This window comes from Procambarus clarkii, chromosome 50 (genome assembly GCF_040958095.1).
Source record: "Procambarus clarkii isolate CNS0578487 chromosome 50, FALCON_Pclarkii_2.0, whole genome shotgun sequence".
In the NCBI taxonomy this organism is placed as follows: domain Eukaryota; kingdom Metazoa; phylum Arthropoda; class Malacostraca; order Decapoda; family Cambaridae; genus Procambarus; species Procambarus clarkii.
The window spans coordinates 25,569,809-25,581,585 of record NC_091199.1 but is presented as its reverse complement, the minus strand read 5'-3'; the positions used below and the strand labels follow the sequence as shown (position 1 = coordinate 25,581,585).

General features: G+C 39.5%; 1 long non-coding RNA gene across 1 annotated transcript in view; it reads right to left on the bottom strand.

The window, feature by feature from the left end:
• Nucleotides 1-226: 226 nt before the first annotated feature.
• LOC123752426 (uncharacterized) overlaps nt 227-11,777 on the bottom strand; it is a 34,713-nt gene continuing 23,162 nt past the window's right edge. Inside the window, exon 3 of the long non-coding RNA XR_011222494.1 lies at nt 227-1,597. This is a non-coding gene — a long non-coding RNA (uncharacterized lncRNA). The remainder of the gene's footprint in view (nt 1,598-11,777) is intronic.

Here is an 11,777-nt window from a genome sequence, read left to right as displayed (position 1 = left end):
CAAATGAGTAAAATGTTTCTTTCACCCTGATGCCCCTGTTACCTAGCAGTAAATAGGTATCTGGGAGTTAAGCAGCTGCAACGGGCTGCTTTTTTGGGGGTTTATAACAAAAAGAAGGCCTGGTCAAGGACCGGGCCGCGGGGACGCTAAGCCCCGAAATCATCTCAAGATAACCCCAAGAAGATGGGTGAAAGGATTTAACAAAAATAACTTAAAAACTATTAAATATATTCAAAAAAATTTATTTAAAACATGCTTAATGAAGACCAAAGATGTAGTGTAACATTTTTTCTGATATATTAAACAAAGATTAAGGAAAAGGCTGCACAAATTATATCTGAGGCAGGTCAGGTAACTGAGAATGAAAGAGAAATGTGACGTATTTCAAATAAATTCATTTTTGTAGTTCCTAAACAAACTTAACTATGCATTCAGCAGAACAAATCTTTGAAGGTCGAGAGGACTAGTTAAGTAGTTACTAGCGAGGAAGTTATTAAACAAATATGCAAACTAAAGGCAAACTAGTCTACAGAGCCAGACAAAACATTATCCAGGGTGCTTAAGTAAGGTAAAGCAAAGCTTAGTGACCCATTGTCTTCCATATTTAATTAATTATTAGACTCGACCAGAGTACCGGAGTGATGGATGGTTGCTGATGGGGTGCCAATTGCTGCAAATTGATTTAAATGATAATTGCCAAAGCTATTCATTTTCCCCTTGAAAAGGTTTCACTAAGGGCCGTTCATGTTTAAGAAAATTTCTATCATTCTGTTCTTGTAAATTTCCAGAAGGTGATAGTAGGAAGGATTGTGACCTTCTATAACTTGACGTCAACAAGGACTTTGATCCTGCGCCTCACAAGACTAAAGAGCTGGAGACACACGGTAATGGCGGTTTGTCTTAAGTTGGATTACACCTTGGTTATTAATAAAGACAGCAGAGAGTTGGCGTGAATAGAGTTAAATCCCATGTGGAATTAACTTCCATGTGCGAGTTAAACTCACAAAAAAGCTAAAAGACAATCTGTATAGACTTTCCACGTAGACAAAACATTAGCGGATGCAGCTTAATGCTGTAAAATGTTGGGATTTGAGCTTAGTAATAATAATACTAGAGTTTCCATATATCACCTGGACAATATTAAACATCTGAAGAATTTATTGGAGAAATATCTAGGAGTCATAATCTCAGGGATCATAAGCAAATAATGCATAAACATATGGAATAAAGCATATAGGATACTGAGATTAATTTTACTAAGTGTTAACCTCAACACATCAAATATTTCCTCCAGGAGAGGAAAAAAAGTAGTGTTGAGTTTTATTGTTTAACTTAAAATCATGGGTGGAAAAGTTGGTTAATTATGTGAGGAAAACTAGGTCCGGCCTCAGTTAGTCCCTGGGGCTGGTCACGGGTCACCACCTGGTCCCTGGGGCTGGTCACAGGTCACCACCTGGTCCCTGGGGCTGGTCACGGGTCACCTCCTGGGGCTGGTCACGGGTCACCACCTGGTCCCTGGGGCTGGTCACGGGTCACCACCTGGTCCCTGGGGCTGGTCACGGGATACCACCTGGTCCCTGGGGCTGGTCACTCCATACTGCAAATGTATACACCAAAATGTTACATATTAAAACAAGTTTATATTTACAGTTTACTGTATAACTACGAGAGTCAAAATTACAATAATCAGCAACAAGAACAAGAACTTGAGAAATCAAAAGTTTAAATAATTGACAATAAGCTTTGTCCAGTTAAATTAATTTTGTTTTAAAATTTGGGTATAACGACAACTGAATAGTAAATATAAAGACAACTATAAAGAAATTAGTGTAATGGCTAAATATAAGTCTCATAAATGATTATTGCATAAATTAGTCCATAAATACAAGTCCGACAACCACCACCACAAATATATACAACATAAAACAGCCAAGCAACACAAGTAAATATACACTTGAATACATTCCAGAACACAAACGTTACACAAAGATATAAACCCATTACCACGAGGCAGACAACACCTTCGGTCATGACCCACCAAGAGCACTTCCTGCCACCCTGGCAGACAACACCTTCGGTCATGACCCACCAAGAACACTTCCTGCCACCCTGGCAGACAACACCTTCGGTCATGACCCTCCAGGAGCACTTCCTGCCACTCTGGCAGACAACACCTTCGGTCATGACCCACCAAGAGAACTTCCTGCCACCCTGGCAGACAACACCGGTCATGACCCTCCAGGAGCACTTCCTGCCACCCTGGCAGACAACACCTTCGGTCATGACCCACCAAGAGCACTTCCTGCCACCCTGGCAGACAACACCTTCAGTCAGGACCCACCAGGAGCACTTCCTGCCACCCTGGCAGACAACACCTTCGGTCATGACCCACCAAGAGCACTTCCTACCACCCTGGCAGACAACACCTTCGGTCATGACCCACCAAGAGCACTTCCAGCCACCCTGGCAGACAACACCTTCGGTCATGACCCTCCAGGAGCACTTCCTGCCACCCTGGCAGACAACACCTTCGGTCATGACCCACCAAGAGCACTTCCTGCCACCCTGGCAGACAACACCTTCAGTCATGACCCACCAGGAGCACTTCCTGCCACCCTGGCAGACAACACCTTCGGTCATGACCCAACTGGAGCACTTCCTGCCACCCTGGCAGACAACACCTTCGGTCATGACCCACCTGGAGCACTTCCTGCCACCCTGGCAGACAACACCTTCGGTCATGACCCACCAAGAGCACTTCCTGCCACCCTGGCAGACAACACCTTCAGTCATGACCCACCAAGAGCACTTCCTGCCACCCTGGCAGACAACACCTTCGGTCATGTCCCACCAGGAGCACTTCCTGCCACCCTGGCAGACAACACCTTCGGTCTTGACCCACCTGGAGCACTTCCTGCCACCCTGGCAGACAACACCTTCGGTCATGACCCACCAAGAGCACTTCCTGCCACCCTGGCAGACAACACCTTCGGTCATGACCCACCAAGAGCACTTCCTGCCACCCTGGCAGACAACACCTTCGGTCATGGCCCACCAAGAGCACTTCCTGCCACCCTGGCAGACAACACCTTCGGTCATGACCCACCAGGAGCACTTCCTGCCACCCTGGCAGACAACACCTTCGGTCATGACCCACCAGGAGCACTTCCTGCCACCCTGGCAGACAACACCTTCGGTCATGACCCACCAAGAACACTTCCTGCCACCCTGGCAGACAACACCTTCGGTCATGACCCACCTGGAGCACTTCCTGCCACCCTGGCAGACAACACCTTCGGTCATGACCCACCAAGAGCACTTCCTGCCACCCTGGCAGACAACACCTTCAGTCATGACCCACCAGGAGCACTTCCTGCCACCCTGGCAGACAACACCTTCGGTCATGTCCCACCAGGAGCACTTCCTGCCACCCTGGCAGACAACACCTTCGGTCATGGCCCACCTGGAGCACTTCCTGCCACCCTGGCAGACAACACCTTCGGTCATGACCCATCAAGAGCACTTCCTGCCACCCTGGCAGACAACACCTTCGGTCATGACCCACCAAGAGCACTTCCTGCCACCCTGGCAGACAACACCTTCGGTCATGACCCACCAAGAGCACTTCCTGCCACCCTGGCAGACAACACCTTCGGTCATGACCCACCAGGAGCACTTCCTGCCACCCTGGCAGACAACAAACACCTTCGGTCATGACCCACCAGGAGCACTTCCTGCCACCCTGGCAGACAACAAACACCTTCGGTCATGACCCACCTGGAGCACTTCCTGCCACCCTGGCAGACAACACCTTCGGTCATGACCCACCAGGAGCACTTCCTGCCACCCTGGCAGACAACAAACACCTTCGGTCATGACCCACCAGGAGCACTTCCTGCCACCCTGGCAGACAACACCTTCGGTCATGACCCACCAGGAGCACTTCCTGCCACCCTGGCAGACAACACCTTCGGTCATGACCCACCAGCAGCACTTCCTACCACCCTGGCAGACAACACCTTCGGTCATGTCCCACCTTGAGCACTTCCTGCCACCCTGGCAGACAACACCTTCAGTCATGACCCACCAGGAGCACTTCCTGCCACCCTGGCAGACAACACCTTCGGTCATGACCCACCAGGAGCACTTCCTGCCACCCTGGCAGACAACACCTTCAGTCATGACCCTCCAGGAGCACTTCCTGCCACCCTGGCAGACAACACCTTCAGTCATGACCCACCAGGAGCACTTCCTGCCACCCTGGCAGACAACAAACACCTTCGGTCATGACCCACCAGGAGCACTTCCTGCCACCCTGGCAGACAACAAACACCTTCGGTCATGACCCACCTTGAGCACTTCCTGCCACCCTGGCAGACAACAAACACCTTCGGTCACCATGACACCAGTAGCAGGGATGACGGCTTAAACGGCTCATTTTTTTCGGCGATGGGCCGGTTAAGCCGTTAGGGGTTCCAGGTAAACTCTACAGACATTTTTTGTTTGGTTTCAAAATCGTGCATTTTTCAAACGCCATTTTTGGAGAATATGTTCATAGAAGTTTGTAAGAGTTCTTATGGGAGAAATTCAAAAATTTTCACAGTTCAAATTTTATGACAATATTTCAGAGTTCGTGTAATCATAGGAGTTTATATATGAGTTTATGACCGAAATTTGTAAAAAAAAAAATGACCATTTTCAGAGAATATTGTCATAGAAGTTTTGTTAAGGAAAATAGACGTCTTAGCCGTGACTTTTAGTTTGTATATCCATTTACGGCTGTTTCACCTGTAAAAGACCAAAAATGAACTGAAAGCAGTTTAAACACCAAAAATTATTCAGAGACCATTTGAAGACCGATTTTCTTCAGAGACCATTTGAAGACCGATTTTCTTCAGAGACCATTTGAAGACCGATTTTCTTCGGAGACCATTTATGACCATAAATATGACAGAGACCATTTGAAGACCAAAATAAGACAGAGATTACTTTAGACCCAAATATTACAGAGACCATTTTAGACCAAATAATTTGAAAGACCATATACGACCGAAATAAGACAGAGATTATTTTAGACCCCAAATATTATGAGAGTCCAGTAAAAAACCTAAATTAATCAGAGTTCAGTAGAAATCGGAAAATGGTCAGAGTCCATTTAAGACCGAAAATTAGTCAGAGATCATTTTAAGACCAGAAAAATTCAGAGTTTAACTTACACCTACGTTCTTAAAGAGTTCTTATGGAAGAAATTCAAATATTATCAGATTCCACTTTGAGACCAAAATTCATCAGATTCCACTTTGAGACCAAAATACGCCAGAGACCGCATTTATAAGTGTAGTATCAATATTAACCTTAGTATCAACCTACCAATTTCCCTGAAATTTTAAACAGTCATATATCAGACGTAGTAAATCAAACCAAGCTAGAAAGCAAGTTCTAGCTCCCGTCCCCCGCCTTAGTTCCCTTGCATATCATCTTTAGTATCTAACCAATTCCCTTGAGATTTAAAACTCAGTTATTTCAGACAGAGTAAAATATGGCTAATGTAGTTACTGAGTTTCATATTTTGTCCCCTGCATTAGTTCGCTCCTGTAAATTCTCTACTATCAGACCAAATCCCCTGAGATTTAAAACCCCCAACTACATTTCAGACCCCTGTAAAATAAATCAACAAGTAAATTACCGAGCTCCAGCTCATGTCCTCCGCTTTAGTTCATCAAAATTATTTCAGATCAAGATGCTCTCCTGGCTATCAAAGTAAACATATCCGGTCCTTTAATACCCTTTTTGTATTCAGCTATGTAAATAATTACTAACGTGCTAATATTCACATGGTCAGATTGCACCCTACTCTCATTACCCTTTGTTTACCCAAGTAAGCAATAATCACAAGGTCAAAAATCACACCTTACCCTTTCCCTCCCTTACCTTCTCATCCCTTAGCTTCCCCAACTCCCTTTTGCCCATATCTCCCCACTTCCTCTCCCCCCTTACCTTCTCATCCCTTACCTCCCACGCCCCTTACCTTCCCCTCTATTATCTCTCCACACCCTTAAACTTTCTACTCTATTATCTCTCCACACCCTTTACCTTCCCCCTTTCCTTCTCATCCCTTATCTCCCCTTCATCTCTCCCATTCCCCAACTTATCCAAACCTTCAGTAATCCTAAAGTATTTGTATATTTTCTGTGTTCTTCACTGTGTTCTTCGCATTTCCTTCCATATTTTCTTTGTCATATTCTCCATGTTTTCTGTGTTCTTTGTCATGCTTTCATGTTCATCAAATGTACTCTGTACAAATTTTATACACAATATTCATGTTCATGTGTTCTCTCTCATGTTCCTTGCATGTTCAATGTATTCCTCGCATTCTCTTACACGTTCTATATGTTCTTTGTCATGTTCCCCATATGTTCACTGCTTTCATCAGTTTTTCTTACATGTTTTCTGTGTTCTTTGTCATGTTCCCCACAAGTTCACTGTGTTAATTTCACTCTCGTTCATGTTCTCTACAAATTCCCCTCATATTCTCTACGTTCTTTGCCATATTTTCCATGTTCTCTGCAAGTTCATATTACCCATAAGTTCACTGTGTTCGTCAGCTTTTCTTACATGTTTTCTGGGTTCATTGTCATGTTCCCCGTATTCTCCTACGCGTTCTTTAAAATCAAATGTACCAAGACATTCTTTTCTTAACGTTCCTTAACTAAATCATTCGCAAATCAATGAAAAATAGTCAGAATTAACCTCGTTCAACACATTTCCTAACTAAAATAATCTTTTTCTCTTAGCTAATTAGTCAAAGGAAACTTTCCAACACTGTTAATAACTAACTTTATCCATCGTCAATCAACTAAAAAATAGTCACTTTCATCATTTCTTAACTAAACTTATTCGCCAATCAACAGAAAATAACCGTGTTCATCATGTTTCCTTGTCATTGCTTAACTAAAATTTTTCGTCAATCGACTAAAATAGTCATGTTTAACATATTTTCTTGTCATTTGTAACTAAAAGTTTTCATCAATCAACTGATAATAGTCGCATTCATCATCTTGTCTTTTTTTAACTAAACTTATTCATCAATCAACTGAAAATAGCCATGTTCATCGTTTTTTCTTGTCGTTTGTAACAAAAAAATTTCGACAATCAACTAAAAATTAGTCAGGATTAACCTCGTTCAAATCTGTTCTTAACTAAAATATCCTTTTTTCACTTACTTAAAATAGTTAACGGAAACTTTCAAACACTGTTCATAACTAACTTTATTGTTAATCAACTGAAAATAGTCAAGAGTTGCTTCGTTCAATACTTTCCTAACTAAAATTATATGTCGGTAAGTAAGAAATGTAGTCAAAGAAACAATCAAACACATCAATAACAGACTCAAAGACATCAAAGATACACTCAAAGACCCCAATAAGACACACTCAAAGAAGTCAAACTACTACTCATGTCTTCAAAAGTTAATCTCTATGTCATCAAAGTTAATCTGAATCATCAAAGTTGTTCTCTATGTCACCAAAAGTTATTCTCAGAGCTATCAAAAAGTTAATCTCAGTCATCAAAAAGATATTCTCAGAGATATCAATGTTATTCTCAGAGCCATCAAAGGTAATCTCAGTAATCAATGTTGTTCTCAAAGACATCTTTAAGCATAAAATTTATCTCCAAAATGTAACTAGTTCAACTTTTCATATCAAACTTGCACTTCTGTTAAAATATATATATAACCTAACCTAATCTATTCTATCATATTCCTCCCCTAACTGATGTAACTTACATAATCAAACTTACCTAACTTAAGCTAACTAACCTAACCTAATGTAACTTACCTATCCTTACTTAGATATTCTAACTTAACCTAATCTAATGCAACTTACCTAACCTAACCTATCCTAACATAACTTACCTAACCCAACGCACTGAACCTAATCAAACCTAACATAACCTAACCTAACTTAATCTAAGTTGCATAACCTATCCTATCCTAACATAATGTATCTATCCTAACCTAATCTAACTTAACCTATCCAAACATAACGTAAATTACCTAACTTAACTTAACCTGTCTTAAATTATCCTAATTTAACATAAATTACCTAACTAAACCTATCCTAACTTAATGTAAATTACCTAACTTAACCTAACATAACTTGCATAACCTAACCTATCCTAACCTAACCCAACCTAATCTAACCCAACCTATCCTAACCTAACTTAACCTAACATAACTTGCATAACCTAACCTATCCTAACCTAACCCAACCTTATCTAACCCAACCTATCCTAACCTAACTTAACCTAACTAAACCTAACTTAACCTAATCTAACTTAACTTGCATAACCTAACCAATCCCAACTTAACTAACCTAACCTGACCTAACTTAACCACTGCACTGCGCAAAGCGCCTTTAGGCGCTCTGAGATTTGTGCTTTTTGTTTTTTAATTAGGCTATATTTTAATATTTTTAAATGTTTTCATTACTCTTTCTGTTTTGAAATGGAAATAGTTGACTTTGGAAACATTTTGACATTAACTTTACCTGAACAATTATAAAAATAACAGAAATATATCCTTGAGAATTGCACCAAGACATTTTTGCCGAAAATGGGTGAGCAGTGTAAGGGTTAATGTATCTTACCTAACTTATCCAAACCTAACCTAACTTAACCTAACCTAACCTAACCTAACCTAACTTAACCTAACCTAACCTAACCTAACTTAACCTAACTTAACCTAACCTAACCTAATTTAACTTGCATAACCTAACCTATCCTAACTTAACTAACCTAACCTATCTTAACTTAACCTAACCTAATTTAACCTATTCTAACTTAACATAAATTTCCCAACCAAACCTAACCCAACCTAACCTAACTTAACCTAACTTATCATAACCTAACTTAACCTATCCTAACCTATCTTAACTTAACCTAACCTAAACATAACGTAACCTAACTTAACCTAACCTAACCTAATTTAACTTGCATAACATAGCCTATCCTAACTTAACTAACCTAACCAAACCAAACCTAAACTAACCTAACTTAACCTAACCTAGCCTAACTTAACTAACTTAACCTAAATTAACCTAACCTAACTTAACTTGCATAACCTAACCTATCCTAACTTAACTAACCTAACCCAACCCAACCTAACCTAACTTAACCTATCCTTAAGATAACTAACCTAACCCAACCTAACCTAACATAACTTAATTAACTTATATAACGTATCATAACTTATTTACCCTTACCTTCCTAAATCTTAACCTAAGAATTTGGGTAAAAATATACAAAAAGGATAAACAAAACTACATCTGTGAGGTTAGGTAAGGATAATATATTCAACAATATGTTAAAACACAATAAACTACATTTGAAAGGTTAGGTTAAAGGGTGGAAGATAAGAACAAATTATATAAAATCTAATAAATATAATAAGATCAAAACGAGGTTAGGTTAAAGAGGGAAAAGTATGATAGAATATAAGCTAAGTAAAGGTTAGGTTGGGGAGGTTAGGAGGGTAAGGGTAGATAAGTTATGATATGTTATAAAAGTTAGGTTAGGTTGGGTTAGGTTAGTTAAGTTAGGATAAGTTAGATTATGCAAGTTAAGTTAGGTTAGATTAAGTTTGGTTAGGTTAAGTTAGGTTAGGTTTAGCTAGGTTAGATTAGGTAGGGTGGGTTGAGTTACGTAAGTTATGTTAGGATAGGTTAGGTTAGGTAAGTTGCATTAGGTTAGGTTAAGTTAGATTATGCAAGTTAAGTTAGGTAAGTTTGATTAGGTAAGTTACATCAGTTAGGGGAGGAATAGGATAGAATAGATTAGGTTAGGTTAGATATATATATTTTAACAGAAGTGCAAGTTTGATATGAAAAGTTGAACTAGTTACATTTTGGACAAAAATTTTATGCCTGAAGATGTCTTAGAGAACAACATTGATGTCTTAAAGAACAAAATTGATGACTGAGATTACCTTTGGTGGTGCTGAGAATAACTTTGATGTCTCTGAGAATAACTTTTTGATGACGGAGATTAACTTTTTTTTAACAACTCTGAGAATAACTTTTGGTGACGTAGAGAACAACTTTTATGACTGAGATTTAATTAGATGACTTAGAGATTAACTTTTGAGGACATGAGAATACCTTTTGATGACTCTGAAAATAACTTTGATGTCTTAAAGAACAACTTGTGATGACTTAGAGAATAACTTTGACGAGTGAAGGGGATTTAGTGATTACCTTTGATGAGTGAAGGTGATTTAGAGATTACCTTTGATGACTGAGAATAACTATGATGTCTTAGAGAACAACTTTTGATAACTTAGAGAGTAACTTTAATGAACGAAATTGAGTTAAAAGTTAATTTCGATGTCTCTGAGATTAACTTTTGATGTCTCTGAGAATAATTTTTAATGATTCTGAGAATAACTTTGATGAGAGAGAATATCTTTGATGACTGAAAGAGAATATCTTTAATGACTGAGATAGATTTTTAATGTCTCTGGGAATAACTTTTATGACAGGAATGACACGAAAAGATGATGAATGCGACTATTATCAGTTGATTGATGAAAACTTTTAGTTAAAATTGACAAGAAAATATATTGAACATGACTATTTTTAGTTGATTGAAGAATAATTTTAGTGAAAAAATTGTTGAACGAAGCTATACTTGACTATTTTAGTTGACTGACGAATAATTTTAGTTACGCAATGACAAGGAAACATGATGAACATGGTTATTTGCTGTTGATTGACGAATAAGTTTAGTTAGGAAATGATGAAAGTGACTATTTTTTAGTTGATTGACGATGTATAAAGTTAGTTATGAACAGTGTTGCAAAGTTTCCTTTGACTAATTAGCTAAGAAAAAAAGGTTATTTTTTAGTTAAGAAAGGTGTTGAACGAGGTTAATTCTGACTATTTTTAGTGGATTTACGAAAGATTTAGTTAAGAAACGTTAAGAAAAGAATGTCTTGATACATTTGATTTTAAAGAACTCGTAGGAGAATACGGGGAATATGACAAAGAACCCAGAAAGCATGTATGAAAAGCTGACGAAGTCAGTGATTTAGTGGGTAATATGAACTTGCAGAGAACACGGAGAATATGGCAAAGAACATAGAGAACATGAGGGGAATTTGTAGAGAACATGAACGAGAGTGAGATGAACACAGTGAACTTGTGGGGAATATGACAAAGAACACAGAAAAAATGTAAGAAAAACTGATGAAAGCAGTGAACATATGGGGAACATGACAAAGAACATATAGAGCGTGTAAGAGAATGCGAAGAATACATTGAACATGCAAGGAACATGAGAAAGAACACATGAACATTAATATTGAGTATAAAATTTGTACAGAGAACATGTGATGAACATGAAAGCATGACAAAGAACACAGAAAACATGGAGAATATGACAAAGAAAATATGGAAGGAAATGCGAAGAACACAGTGAAGAACACAGAAAATATACAAATACTTTAGGATTACTGAAGGTTTGGATAAGTTGGGGAATGGGAGAGATGAAGGGGGAGATAAGGGATGAGAAGGAAAAAGGGAAGGTAAAGGGTGTGGAGAGATAATAGAATTTTGAAGGTAAGGGGCGTGGGAGGTAAGGGATGTGAAGGTAATGGGGGAGGGTAAAGGGAGTGAGGAAATATGGGCAAAAGGGAGTTGGGGAAGGTAAGGGAGGGAAAGGGTAAGGTGTGATTTTTGACCTTGTGATTATTGCTTACTTGGGTAAACAAAGGGTAATGG